Consider the following 13,804-nt stretch of genomic DNA (forward strand, 5'->3'; position numbering starts at 1 on the left):
TCCATCTGTTTTCTGCCCGCACCTGCTATTTATTTACTTTTCAGCTTGATCAACTGAGGCCAAATTGTTATTGGAAAAAAAAAAAAAAAAAACTGAAAACATAAGGAGAGAAGAGAGAGGTGGGGAGAGAATAAATGGGGAAGGGAAAAGAATAAGACAATAATAGCTAACATTTACCGAGTTCTTACTATGTGCCAGTCACTTTTTAAGCTCTTTGCATAAATTAATACATTTACTATTCACCACGGCTCTATGGCTAGTTCTTACTCTTATCCCTACTTTATAGGTAAGGACTAAAGTGTGGGGATACTGATTTACCCAAGATCTAACAGCTGGGAAGAGAAAGACCCATAATTTAGCCTAGTCAGTCTCATTCCAAAGAATAACTCTGTAAGTCCTTACAATGTATGGCATCATAGGAAAAGAAATATCATTTCCCAGTTATGGCTGGATTTGTATGTGTAGAATAGAAAGGTCCGATTTGGTAGCAACACAGTTCTGAAGTATTCTTCTTTTACTTACCGATGCCATTTGGTTTATGACATTTGGGGGTTCAGTAAACCTCTTTGAACCTGTTTCCTTATTTGTAAAATACTACGATTTCTAATTTTGTGTGGATCAAATAGTAATAGGATAGCACTGATGTAACTGTTGTAAAAATTAAATTATACAATGTAGGTAAAGTGATTAGTGCATGGTAGCTGCTCAATAAGTGATAGCTATTATTATGATAATTATATGTAATTATTAAATTAGTTCAGGAGAAAGAATCAAGAAAGTCTCCATGAAAGAAGTAATATTTCAGCCGCTTCTTGTGGGTGGGGAAGATTTTCGTAAGTGTAAATAATATGGACTGCATGTTCTAGGAGCAGGAAAAAAATATGAGCAAGGCTTGGAGAAGCCAGGGCCCAAAACTGATGTTCTGACTCTGCTATTTCAGGAAGCAGGGAAGCACGTGACACGGATTAGAAATGCAATGCTCTAAAAATTGCTGAAAGGAAACCCTTAGGAGCTCAATGTGGCAGACTCCCCATCATCTAGGAACTTCTACTAAATGGAAAGACAGTACTGAGAGATCTCAATACTGGAGGTGTCACTATAGCAAGATACAAAGACACTCAAGATCTACTTCCACAGCACTGTAAAGAAGAGGCCATAGGAGATCCTCTCCATTCAGAAATATTTTAACTTCTCTATTTGCTCTCTGCCGAAGATTTTGTAAAATCCACTGACCAATGCCATTAAGGTATCAGACTCAGATCCTAGGATGTTATTATTTAAATTAGGTCCATATATGAGTGAGGCGCTTCAGGTACATCTTCTTGTATATTGCTCCTTTTTATCCAAAAATCTGTGACCTAAAAAGGTAATACCTTCCTCCATCGACCCAACATACAATGGTGAAATAGAGACCAGATAACCACAAAAGACAATGTCACTTAAAAGGATGAGAAATGGGAGTGCCATTGCTGTCATGATTCTGGATAAATATTGTCAGGTTCCCTCTAACTTTTCTAATGAAAGAAACATTACCTGTCCCTAAATTAGAGGGAACCTGACAGATCTTCTCCTGGGCAGTGGTTCCACAGTTCATTTTACTCTTCAGTTCTTGACTGCGTCCTTGGGCCTCTTGATTTCACTCTCTGAGATATCTGTACTATTTCACAACAAATAACCCTTATTTACAATGAGGTAAAATATTTAGCCTATTTCCTCTCTATAGGATGTTGAAGGCTTAGAGAACTTTTACAAACCTAAAACATCTCAGTTTCTTTTAGTTCAAGTTAGTGTTCCATTGTTGATACAGCTCTCTTAAAAGCTTTATGAACTTTCTATGTATCAAATTATAGTACAGTCCATTTGACAGAAGCCACAGCTAGTATTTTTTTTTAGCATTCCTCTCTACTTTAGCCTTGTTTTGTGTGCTATACTGTTGTTGAAAATCTGCCCTTAAGATACTGAAAAACCCGGCTGGGCATGGTGGCTCACACCTGTAATCCTAGCGCTTTGGGAGGCCGAAGTGGGCAGATCACGAGGTCAGGAAATCGAGACCATCCTGGCTAACACGGTGAAACCCAATCTCTACTAAAAATCCAAAAAAAAAAAATTAGCCCAGTGTGGTGGCGGGTGCCTGTAGAGCTTCTCAGGAGGCTGAGGCAGGAGAATGGCAGGAACCCAGGAGGTGGAGCTTGCAATGAGCCCAGATCGCAGCACTGCACTCCAACCTGGGCGACAGAGCAAGACTCCGTCTCATAAAAAAAAAAAAAAAAAAAAAAAAAAAAAGATACTGAGAAACCCTTTGTCTGACTAAGCAGGCCTATCTTAAAATCTTCCTCATGCTTTACAGACATACTCAGCATCAGATCACTTCTTTTTTTTTTTTTTTTTTTGAGATGGAGTCTCGCTCCGTCGCCCAGCCTGGAGTGCGGTGGCGGGATCTCGGCTCACTGCAAGCTCCGCCTCCTGGGTTCACGCCTTTCTCCTGCCTCAGCCTCCTGAGTAGCTGGGACTACAGGCGCCCGCCATGACGCCCGGTTGATTTTTTGTATTTTTTTTTCAGTGGAGACGGGGTTTCCCGTGTTAGCCAGGATGTTCTCCATCTCCTGACCTCGTGATCCGCCCGCCTCGGCCTCCCAAAGTGCTGGGACTACAGTTGTGAGCCACCGCGCCTGGCCAGATCACTTCTTATTTTATAAATTGTTTACAGTTTTTACAAAGTCTAGATTTTTGCCAAAAATAAATTTTCTTATTCATGATTTCTACATATTATTTTTATGCAAAATGAGAATAGGTCAGCTAATTGTTATGCATCTTTAAACATTTTGGTCTATGCATCATATTTCTGACTGTTTTCTGTACATTTTGACTTAAAAAAAATTCCAATCTGGTATTATCTAAAAATAATATCTGCTTACAATTCCCTCTTGACCATATTTTAGTCCCTCATTTAACCCCACAATTACATTCATGAAGTAGGATTATAATTTCCATTTCACAGTTTGAAAAACGAAGGCTCAAAGAGATTAATTTACATTACAAAATTACACCACTATTAGCATAACTGGCATTTAAACTTCAATTTGTGTGTCTTCAAAGCTAGAAAATTGACCATTTTACTCCACTGTGTTTCATCATCATAATCTCCCCCTCTGGCTTTACACTTTACAGTTTACCAAGTATGATCTCATTTGATCTCATTTAATCCAATCCTGAGAGACTGAAGGCTAACTAAAATGTAAAGCTCTCTCTTCTCTTTTCCTCATCAACAAAATAAAAATAAATCACCTCGAAACAACTTCCCTTCTGCTCCATGGCTAAAATGAAAAACAAGAAAAAGAAAAATGCTTTTGCTTAACCCTTTTCAACCAACTAACCTGGAGTTCCTGATCAACAGCCAGTACAAGTACTTAGCAATTGTTAATGCCTTTTCTCATTTTTCTTTTCTTTCACTGAGTGTGATGCAACACAAGAGGTGTGTCCATAGTTGCAGTGAGATGTCGGCCTGGACTTTATTTGTGCAAACTGTGAATGCTAGCCTTGTGGACGTGGTAATAAAATAACTCACATACAGAGAATGGTAGTTGGCTGTTGCCCAGGGCTCAGATGGATCTAGACTCAAAAGCCAACAGAAGCAGTCTTCTACTACCATTTCTTAACTTTTACTCAACAGTATAAAAAACTGAATTTGGACCTCTGTGCATTTGCTGATCACTCGACATTTTTAGCTACCACCTAGTGGCACTGCGTGGCAGCCAACAGTTCAGAGTGGGCAGCCTTGCCATGATCCCTAAGTAACACAGTTTGTTTATATAAGTGATTGCCTTTTGACCTTCCTGTCTCATAATTGTAAACTGAAAATGGCAAAATGCAAGTGCTGCTATGTGTAGCAAAAGCAGAGACAGACTAAGCTTAATAAAATCAAGGAAAAGATGGAAATCACTCCAGCCTAACATTTCAGTATGTGTGTGGACCCTGAATGCATGCTGCTGTGAATTTGCATTTCATCACATACTAGTTGGCTGATCTCAGACAAACTATTTTTCCTCTTCTGTTTAATGGGGATCAAAATAGTTCATTTCTCCTATGTTGTGTGAGGATTAAATTACATAATAATGAGAGGTGTTATTTAAAGAATTGATAAGACAGCGGCTCTCAAAGAGGGGTTCCTTCACCAGCAGCACCAGCAGCACCTGGGAACTTCTCCAAAATGCAAATTCTCCAGCCCCACTGCCAACCTACTGAATCAGAAACTCTGGGTGTGGGTCCAGCAATTTATGTGTGACCAAGCCATCCAGATGATTCTGATGCACCCTAAATTTGAGAACTGCTACTGTAAATTAATATGGAGAAGAGCATGCTCAGAAGTTAGATGACATAGGCTTCAGTCTCTATTCTGCCTTTTACTAATTGCATGATTTGGGGTGAATTATATAACCTGTATATGACTTGGATTTTTTTATCTGCAGAATTAGAATAATGTGTTTATTCTAGATCTGTAATGAAAAATTTTAAAGAACATATCTGTCATATACCAAGCCCTCAATAAATGGTAGCTGGTTGTATTTAGGTTCTGATTATTGTTTTATTACTTCTGGCTTTAACTGCACTTAATCCAACTGGCTTTATAATTAATTGTGAAGGGAAATCAAAATGAAAGAGTACAGATGAAGTATACATGCTCTTAGACTTACAGTGGGGTTATGTCCTGATAAATCCATCATAATTTGAAAATCTTGTAAGTGGAAAAAAGATGCATTTAATATACCTGACCTACTGAACATCATAGCTCAGCTTAGCCTACCTTAAATGTGCTCAGAACACTTGCGTTAGCCTACAGTGGGGCAAAGTCATCTGGCAATACAGTACACTGCAGAATGTTGGTTGTTAACCCTCATAATTACATGGCTGACTGGGAGCTGGGGCTCACTGCATCTGCCCAGCATAGCAAGAGAGTCTTCTACTACATATTACTAGCCTAGGAAAAAACCAAACTTCAAAATTCTCAGTTTCTACTGAATATTTATCAGTTTCTACTGAATGTGTGTCACTTCTACACCATTGTAAAGCTGAAAAATCTTAAGTGGAACCAATGTAAGTCAGGGACCATCTGCATTAAAATATATTATAGAAGATTTATTTTCTAAAAGTAGGGGCAAAGTTAATTTTATTCATTTTTTTGTGTCTAGGAAAGTACCTTCCCCTACAACATGGCAGTCTATAGTTTGAGGTCCGTACTTTTGACCATCATATATTTTTAAGGGATTTATCATTTCCAAATATATTGTCCTAGCAAAGCATCACTGGCTCAAGGCTGGATCCTCTCATCAGGGACTTCCTGGTCTGCCAAGAAAGTAGGAGAAGATGGACAGAGAAAGGAGGAGGATGTCCAGAGCCCATTAGTCAGAGCCCTGAAGGCTAGTCCCCCTGTAGTGCAGGGCTGGCATTTGCTTTGGCCAGAGGCCCATTTCAAGAGTACCATTGGGACAGAAGCCCAATACCCAACCTCTAAGGTACAACCTGAGCAGGTGTGACCAGCAGGCTCTCTGATGGCCTCTGCTCTTGGGGCCAGCAGACAGGCATAGCAAAAAAGCCACACACAGAGGAAGCTGGGGAGAGAAACTGTGGGCAGAGCCACGGGGAGTCATGGAGAGTCTTGGCTGTGCTAGGCCAGGACAGAACAGAGAAACTCTCCCCCGCGAAGGAAGAGGAAAAGAACACAATGGAGGTAACCAATGCTCCTGGTCCTTTTTCTGCTACTAACTCATTGTCAGACCATGGACAAGCCTCTGGACTCTATGAGTTTCTACATCTGAAAAATAAAAAGAGAGCTGCTCTGAAAATCCAAGATCTTAGTGATATTTATGTAAGAAAAAACCTACCCAGGGTGGGTGTGGTTTCTAAGAGATTCTTTTGACTCTAGTGTTAACTCTTTTGCCAGCCCCAGTAACCACCCCCATTGCCAATATCTGTGCATATCTCCCTATGTGCTATCGCTGTTGGCATGGCAACACTGGCATCTCCACATGGCCAAGCCAAGCCTCCTCTCCACATGGCCGGGTTCTTGGATAGCAGTGTTTTTCCTCCTGCTCCCCATGTTTGTCCTGACAATGCTCATTGTCACAGATACTCCGGATATACCTTTGCCAAGAGGACTGACGGGCAGCTCTGATTTCCTAATATTTCCTAACTTGCTAAGCTTATGGAAAAAAAGACGATGCCCTCATTTTTCCCCTAATCCCCTCCTCTGCAGTCTTTTTTTCTTTTCCTTTTCCTTTCTCTTGCATCTCTTCTAAGCCTGAGTTTTGAAGAGAATAGACATGGTTTTGGGTCACAGATAAACTTCATAATGTCACATAAGTTCTCTAAGCCTCAGTTTCCCCATCTATAAAACCAGGTTAGTGGCATATACCTCATGTCATCATCAGGAAGAGTAATAAGAAAATGCACATAAAGTGCTTAGTACAGGGCCTGTCGCTAGCAAGCACTCAAAAATGAGCACCAACCAATTTTATCATCACCATCATCTTCATCATCATCATGAGCTTAAAGCAGTTATCTCCAGATTTATCTGTTTATGTGAAGTTTATATCCCTACAAGATGGCAAGTGCCCTGAGGATAGGTCTTTGGGGATTTTTTACTACTGGTTCTTAAACCAGTGGTTAGTACACAACAGAATAGGCTCGAGAAATATTTTTGAAATGGATTTTGGAAAGCAGAAACTGGACACTTTTTAAGTATGATGTGAATGTGTGTGTGTACATTTGTGTGTGCAAGTATGAATGTATACATTTATGTTCATGTGAGTTTTTGTGTACATGTATGAGTGTGTGTATGTTTCTCTGTGTGTGTCTGTATGAACATGTATGAGTGAATGTTTATGTATGTTTCTTTGTGTATTCATGTACGTGTGTATATGTATATTTCTCTGTGTGTGCATATATGAGTGTATGTAAGTATGTTTTCCTGTGTGTTTGTGTGTGCATATATGAGTGACTGTGTATATGTATGTTTCTGTGTGTTCTTGTGTGTCCATTTATGAGTGTGTTTACATATATTTCTCTTGTATGTGTATATGTATGAGTGAGTGAATGTGAATATGTTTCTCTGTGTGTTTTTTGGTGCATGTATGAGTTAGTATGCAGAGGTGAGTGTGTTTCTGTGTGTGTGTATGAATGGGTAGATGTGAGTACATTTCTGCGTATGTGAGTGCATAAATGAGTGAATGTGTTTGTTGTAAGTATGCTTCTGTGTTTGTGTGTGTGTTGTAGTCCTGAAAATGCAAGTTCTCTCCTCTACTGCATATGTAGCTCTGCCTCACAGTCAGAGCCTAATCAACTGGAATGGCTCCACTGAGATATTTTAGTGCCACTCTGTTTTAGTCCCTCCCCAAGCCACCCAGCCTGCCTACCCCTATATTCAGGAAGCCAGTGGATCAGAGCTGGGGCATTTATTACTTTTGTTTATTAACTAGTATAAAAGACAGTGGCTAAAAATTTAGAATAATAAATAATCTGTTTATCCATAATTAATGTTTTCAAAAAAAGAACAGAGAATGAAGGCCATTTATATGCTATTTATTTATTTTATTATTATTGTTTTAAGACAGAATCTCACTCTGTCATCCATGCTGGAGTTTAGTGACATGAACATGGCTCGCTGCAGCCTCAACCTCCTAGGCTCAAGCAATTCTCCTTCATTATCCTCCCAAGTAGCTGGAACAACAGGCACATGCCACTATGCCTGGCTATTTTTTTTTTTTTTTTTTTTTTGTGAAGACAGAGTCTTGCTTTGTTGCCCAGGTTGGTCTTGATCTCCTGGCTTCAAGCCATCCTCCTGCCTCAGCCTCCCAAAGTGCTGGGATTACAGGCAAGAGCCACCACACCCAGCCTATATAGTACTTAAAATCCCAAACTAAAACACTTCAAAAAGAAGGCACCTGTGGCTGCTTATTTTGCCTCAGCTATATAAGTGACCTCTTAACTAACATCTACTGAGAATGCATTGTGTGCAGAGTACTGTACTATATATTGTGATTAAACAGGAAAAAATATAAGTCCTTGTTGAGGAGTGGGGATCAGGAAAAATATATAAAAATTATGATACAATATGGTAAATATGACAGTGAAGAAAACACCGAGGATTATAAGAGGTATCTCCTTCAGCTGGATGAGGTCAAGGAAGTCTTTCCAGAGGAAATGACATCTGAGCTAGGTTTCTCAAGAGAGAGTTAACCTGAAGAAAGGCAGGCAGATATAAATACACAGATGATGAGAACATAATGCTTGCTGAGAAACCCAAGTAGTTCAATAAGAGAGCTGATAATGACATTAATAGTAATAATAGTAGTAATAAAACTAGAAATACACTGGCCAACACCTCTATAGTATGTATCACATGCCAGACCCAAATCTAAGCATTCTTACACATAGTAACTCATAGAAGAACTGGAACCTAGGGCTCCCTAATTTGAAATGAGTTGGGAGAGGCAAGGCTTCAGACATAGATGAGCTGAGAGCTCAACGGTTTTGTGAGTAGGCCTGGGGCATTTGGATTTGATTGAAATGAAGGAGAGTAATAGAAGGGCATGATTTGATATTGATCGAGTATACATTTTAGAATGGTAATTCTCACTGCATGGTGGCAGACAGATAGGAATGGGGTTCAGATTGGAAGCTGGGAGAGCAGTGAAAGGCTGCTGGAGCCATCCAGGTGAGAGACTTGAGCACCCGACTCAGCAGAAGAGTTGGAAAAAGAGGAATAAAAGTATTTGAAATTACACATATATTACCCATTACACACATGTGTGTGCATGTGTGTGTATTAGTCCATTTTCATGCTGCTGATAAAGATATACTCGAGACTGGGTAACTTACAAGAGAAATAGGTTTGGACTTACAGTTCAAAAATTGTACTTACAGTTAAAGTACTTAAATTGGACTTACAGTTCCAGGTGGCTGGGGAAGCCTCACAATCATGGTGGAAGGCAAGGAGGAGCAAGTCACATCTTATATGGATGGCAGCAGTCAGAAAAAAAGAGAGAGCTTGTGCAGGGGAACTTCTCTTTTTAAAACCATCAGATCTCATGAGACTTATTCACTATCATGAGAACCACACGGGAAAGACTTGCCCCCATGATTCAATTACCTCCCATTGGGTCCCTCCCACAACATGTGGGAATTCAGGATGAGATTTGAGTAGGCACAGCCAAACCGTATCAGTGTGTGTTGTGTGTGGGCAGGGGAGGGGGGGTGACAGAGAGAGAGAGAGAGAGAGAGAATTGACTTGAGGGCCCCACAGCTGGGTTATTCAAATCGGTCTCTCTGAGTCTGCCGTTGTTAATGCCTCCCCTACATCACAGTGTCCCTCAGATATCAGGGGGACATTGTGTGTCCCTGAGCCCACCCTCTGGGCTAAGTATCCCTGAGCCCACCTCTGGGCTTCATCCCTTAATAGCTGGATATCTTCTGCATCAGTTTATTTCTCCAAGTCTGCATTCCCTCATATGTTAATGGTAGTAACAAGGCCTGCTCTGCAGAGTGGATCAGTTCACTTTTGTACTTCACAAATATTAAACTGTGACATAAATATGAGGGCTTTATTATGAAGACACAGAAAAGGAGGGTGGGAATGAGGATAAGGATGATGATCAAACCTTTCGGGAAACAATTTATTTTTGGTTTCACAGACCAAGCTCTACTTGTTCACTTAATTCCTCTTGATGCCTAGCCCTGACCTCCTTTCCCCTTCCAGAAAGAATTAAATTATCTATCTTCTCTGGTCCTATTAAAATTGTGCTAATATCTTAGTCCCTACACCCAACAGCTAGCAGTCCTTAAAGATTAATTCTTGATACATGATTACTGATGTCTGGTTTGAGACCTAAACTCCGCTAATGTTCAGGGACTATGGGGACAATTTTACACACATATACCCTTACGTTCAAACTTGGAGACCAGAGCATTTCTGTTGCTACATTATTTAATTATTTGGCATAGAAGTTGCCAGCTATGAGGAATGACTGCTTGTAACATGTAATTTGCCTTCCAAACAGGCTCATTTGGGCTTTGACATTTGACAGAGAAAGGTCTGGGAAAATGAGCTGTTCAGAAAGTGTGTCTCTGCATCTGACACTGCCTGAACTTTGGTAGGTTGATTTTTACAATCGCAGATCATCAAAGGTTATACTCATTTAAATTCTCCCCTTACTAACAAATAAAGAAAACAAAATGCCACAAGCTCTCTTAACCTATGTCCTCAACTACATGCACTGGCTGGGGACTCTCACAAAATTCTTAATATCTTCAAAAGGTGTTGTGAAGTTGGCAAAGTTAATAGTTAATCTATCATACCTCTGTTCACACTTTTATGTCTTTCTTATTTTGGAAAATCCAGTGATCTCCTGCTCTACTTAAATTTGTTTCATATAAAGTTTCTTTCTTTTCCATCAATCTTCATCCTGCCCTCCATTCCTTCCTTCTCCAAATATCCATTTGATTGCCAGGTGCCAGACACAGAGCTGGGTGCTGGGTACACAAAGTTGAATGTGTATTTGTTATCTGGGCTTCTGTTTCTATAAACAAACCTAACTGGTTCTGTCTGCCCACTAACAACAGAAAGCCAATCGCCAAAGCACCAGTTCTTTTGTAGAGAGATAAGTTTATTTTAAAGTTGCCAAGCAAGGAGACAGGAGGAGCAAGGCTCAAATCTGTCTCCCAGAGCTGGGTGCTGAGGCAGGTTTTATAGGCGGCGGGTAATGCATGATCTAATTGGAGCTTTGAGGTGATGCCAGGAGGCATGATCTGACTGAATCATGCAAGGGGGTCATGCAAGAGTTTAATCTTATTGGGTCATGGATGGATCACGTTGTGAGGTGTCCACTTCTTAACTCAATCCATGTTTGTCCAAGCACGTAGGTTCCACCTGTGGTTACATGCTTGGTTCCTCTGGGCAGGTTAAAGTTACATAACTTGCAAACTGAGGTTCATGGAAACTGGAAGAAAACTCACCATTTTATTACACGAAGTTGAACCAGATTGGGCTGGTTCTGTGGTTACACATTTTTTTCCTCCTATGATGCTGCAATAGTCTTCTGACTTGTTTCCCTTCCCCACTTCACTCCAGTCCTTCCTTCATAGGCGCCTGAGAGCACCTTGATAAAGCACTAATGTAACTGTTTCTTTCCAGTTACTATAAAATTGCCATTATACAACTAAGTCTTGGGCATATGGCCATTATTTTATTAGTTAACTTTAGAAATAATTGTTTAGGACTCGCTATATGCCAGACACGCTGAAGAAGCTATAGCAGTCATCAAAGCAGGCAACAGCCTTTGTTCTCATAATACATAAATAAATAGGTAAATAAAGAGCACAAAAATAAATATATTCAAACTATCTAGTTAGGAAACAAACACCACTGTAAGAAAGAACACAGTTGCACAACGATATAGTTTGGTCTGCGTTCCCCACCCTAATCTCACATCAAATTGTGATCCCCAGTATTGAAGGTGGGGCCTGATGGGAGGTAACTGAATCAGGTGGGTGGTTTCTCATGAATGGTTTAACACCGACTCCCTGGGTGCTGTTCTCATGACAGTGAGTGAGCTCTCATGAGATTTGTTTGTTTAAAACAAACAAACAAACAAACAAACCCCCGCCTCTCTCTCTTTCCTCTCTTGTTCCTGCTCTAGCCACGTAAGACGTGCCTGCTTCCCCTTTGCCTTCCACCATGATTGTAAGTTCCCTGAGGCCCTCCCAGAAGCAGAAGCCACTTTGCTTCCTGTACAGCCTGCAGAACCATAAGCCAATTCAACCTCTTTTCTTTATCAATTACCCAGTCTTGGGTATTTCTTTATAGCAGTGCAAAAACTGATTAATACAGCCACCCAATTTCAATTGGTAGGGAGAGGCCAGGGGAGGCCTCTGGAGTCTGAAAAAGTGATAACCTAGGTAAAGCCTGGAACATTAGCAGGACATGAGAAAGCTCATGGCAAACTCAAGACAGACAGTGTGGCTAGAGCCTACTGCCCAAGGGAGAGGATAGTAAAAATTGAACGTGAACAGACAGACTGGAGCCCGGCCATATAATACTTTATAAGGTGATATTCCTCAGCCCTTGAATCACCTGGGAACTTTTAAAAACTATTGATGTCCTGATCTTACCAAGTGAAATTAATTCATTTTGAATCTTAAGAGGAGGAACCTGAGCATGCATAGATTTTTAAAGCTTCCCAGGTGATTCAAATGTGTAGCTAACATTGGAAACACCTGCTGTAGGGTCTTTACCAATTGGTTCAACTTCCCTCTATCATTTTATCTCTGGTTTGCCTATTGATTTCCTAACACTACTCTCTTTACATGCTAACCAATTTTATACATCTTCATTTTTACTTATTTGGTTTCCTCAGCTTAAAATTTAACCTCCCTTCCCCCATATTGGTTAGGAATGTTTGGGGATGTAAGTAATTAAAATCCTAGGAATATCTTAAATAAACAAAGGCTTGTTTTTTTCCTATTGCAAGTGTTCAGACAGGTGACAGTTTGCATTGGTTTCAGGGGCTCCGTAATACCAGGGACTACAAGTCAATCTTCAGTGTAGCAAGCAGGAAAGAAAGATGGGCCTTGGGTCCTATTCATCAAGAAAACAAGAAGTTTTCTAGAAATCCCATTCTAGCAGACTTTCACTTGTGCCTCGTTGTTCATATTCCCATGTTACAGGCCATCCTTAGCTGCAAGAGATGCTGGAAGAGTAAAGGGTTGATTCAAAATCATTGACTTAGATCAACCACACTCTATCACCTTGGGCTTGGCATGGGGGTGGTAAAAAGAAACAAGTAAGAGGAGGTAGCTGTTACATAGTAAAGAGACACTGTATGTCCCACATGCTCTTAATCTGCTCAATGAACTACTATCACCCCTAAAGAAATAAAAAAATTGTGGCTCAACAAAGCAATATTTTATACCCAAGGCAACTGGCACTAGAGGTTATGAGAGAGAGAATAAATAGAAGTGACACTTGACACAAAGGTGTTTATAAGAAGTTTTAAGTCAGAGAGTTTGTTGATAGTAAGTCGGGTGACAGATGGGATCTCAGTGGCAAAGGTAAAGGACTCAGGCTTCCATCTTTGTGAAAGACCAAACTCTAGTTGTTTGACCAGATCCATGAGTTTTTGTTGTTTTATAAAATTAAAGGATTTCAGAATAGTAAGGGAACAGCAAGCGGGGGGAAATGGTCTCTCAGACAATCTTAGAGGATATGGGATCTAAGACACTTTTATTAATAGAATGAAAAAAGGATTTCAGGGTGCAAAGAATACAACTCCTGTATCCCAGATAGTACCTCCATAAATTTGGGAAGGAGATGAGAGTCCAAAAAGAGCTTATCTAAAGCTGTGCCAGTATAGGAGATTAAAATTGTCCTCAATAGTTTCAGCTACCCCTGTGATCACTACACATATATCTCCAAGAAAAGTGCCACTTCCTCCAAATGATTACTTTTGGATCACACACTTACATTTGGACCACATTTCCCCAGTGTCTTTGGGATTAAAGGAAACTCGATTAATCAATTTTCTTTCTGTGAGTGGCAGAATAGACAATAGGCTCTCACATCAGGGAAATGGGCATGCCTTGCTGCTAAGAAATATGGGTGAAGAAGTTTCTCAAAGCTCATTTACTTTCAGCTCCTGACCCTGGACTCATGGGTAGATAGAAGTCCATACCATGTTTGGAGAATTCTGACTATAATAATAGCTATCATTATATGCATTATTTCATTAAATTCTTATAACCTTAAGAGACAGAT

The sequence above is a fragment of the Macaca thibetana genome, chromosome 15, assembly GCF_024542745.1.
Source record: "Macaca thibetana thibetana isolate TM-01 chromosome 15, ASM2454274v1, whole genome shotgun sequence".
NCBI classification, from domain to species: domain Eukaryota; kingdom Metazoa; phylum Chordata; class Mammalia; order Primates; family Cercopithecidae; genus Macaca; species Macaca thibetana.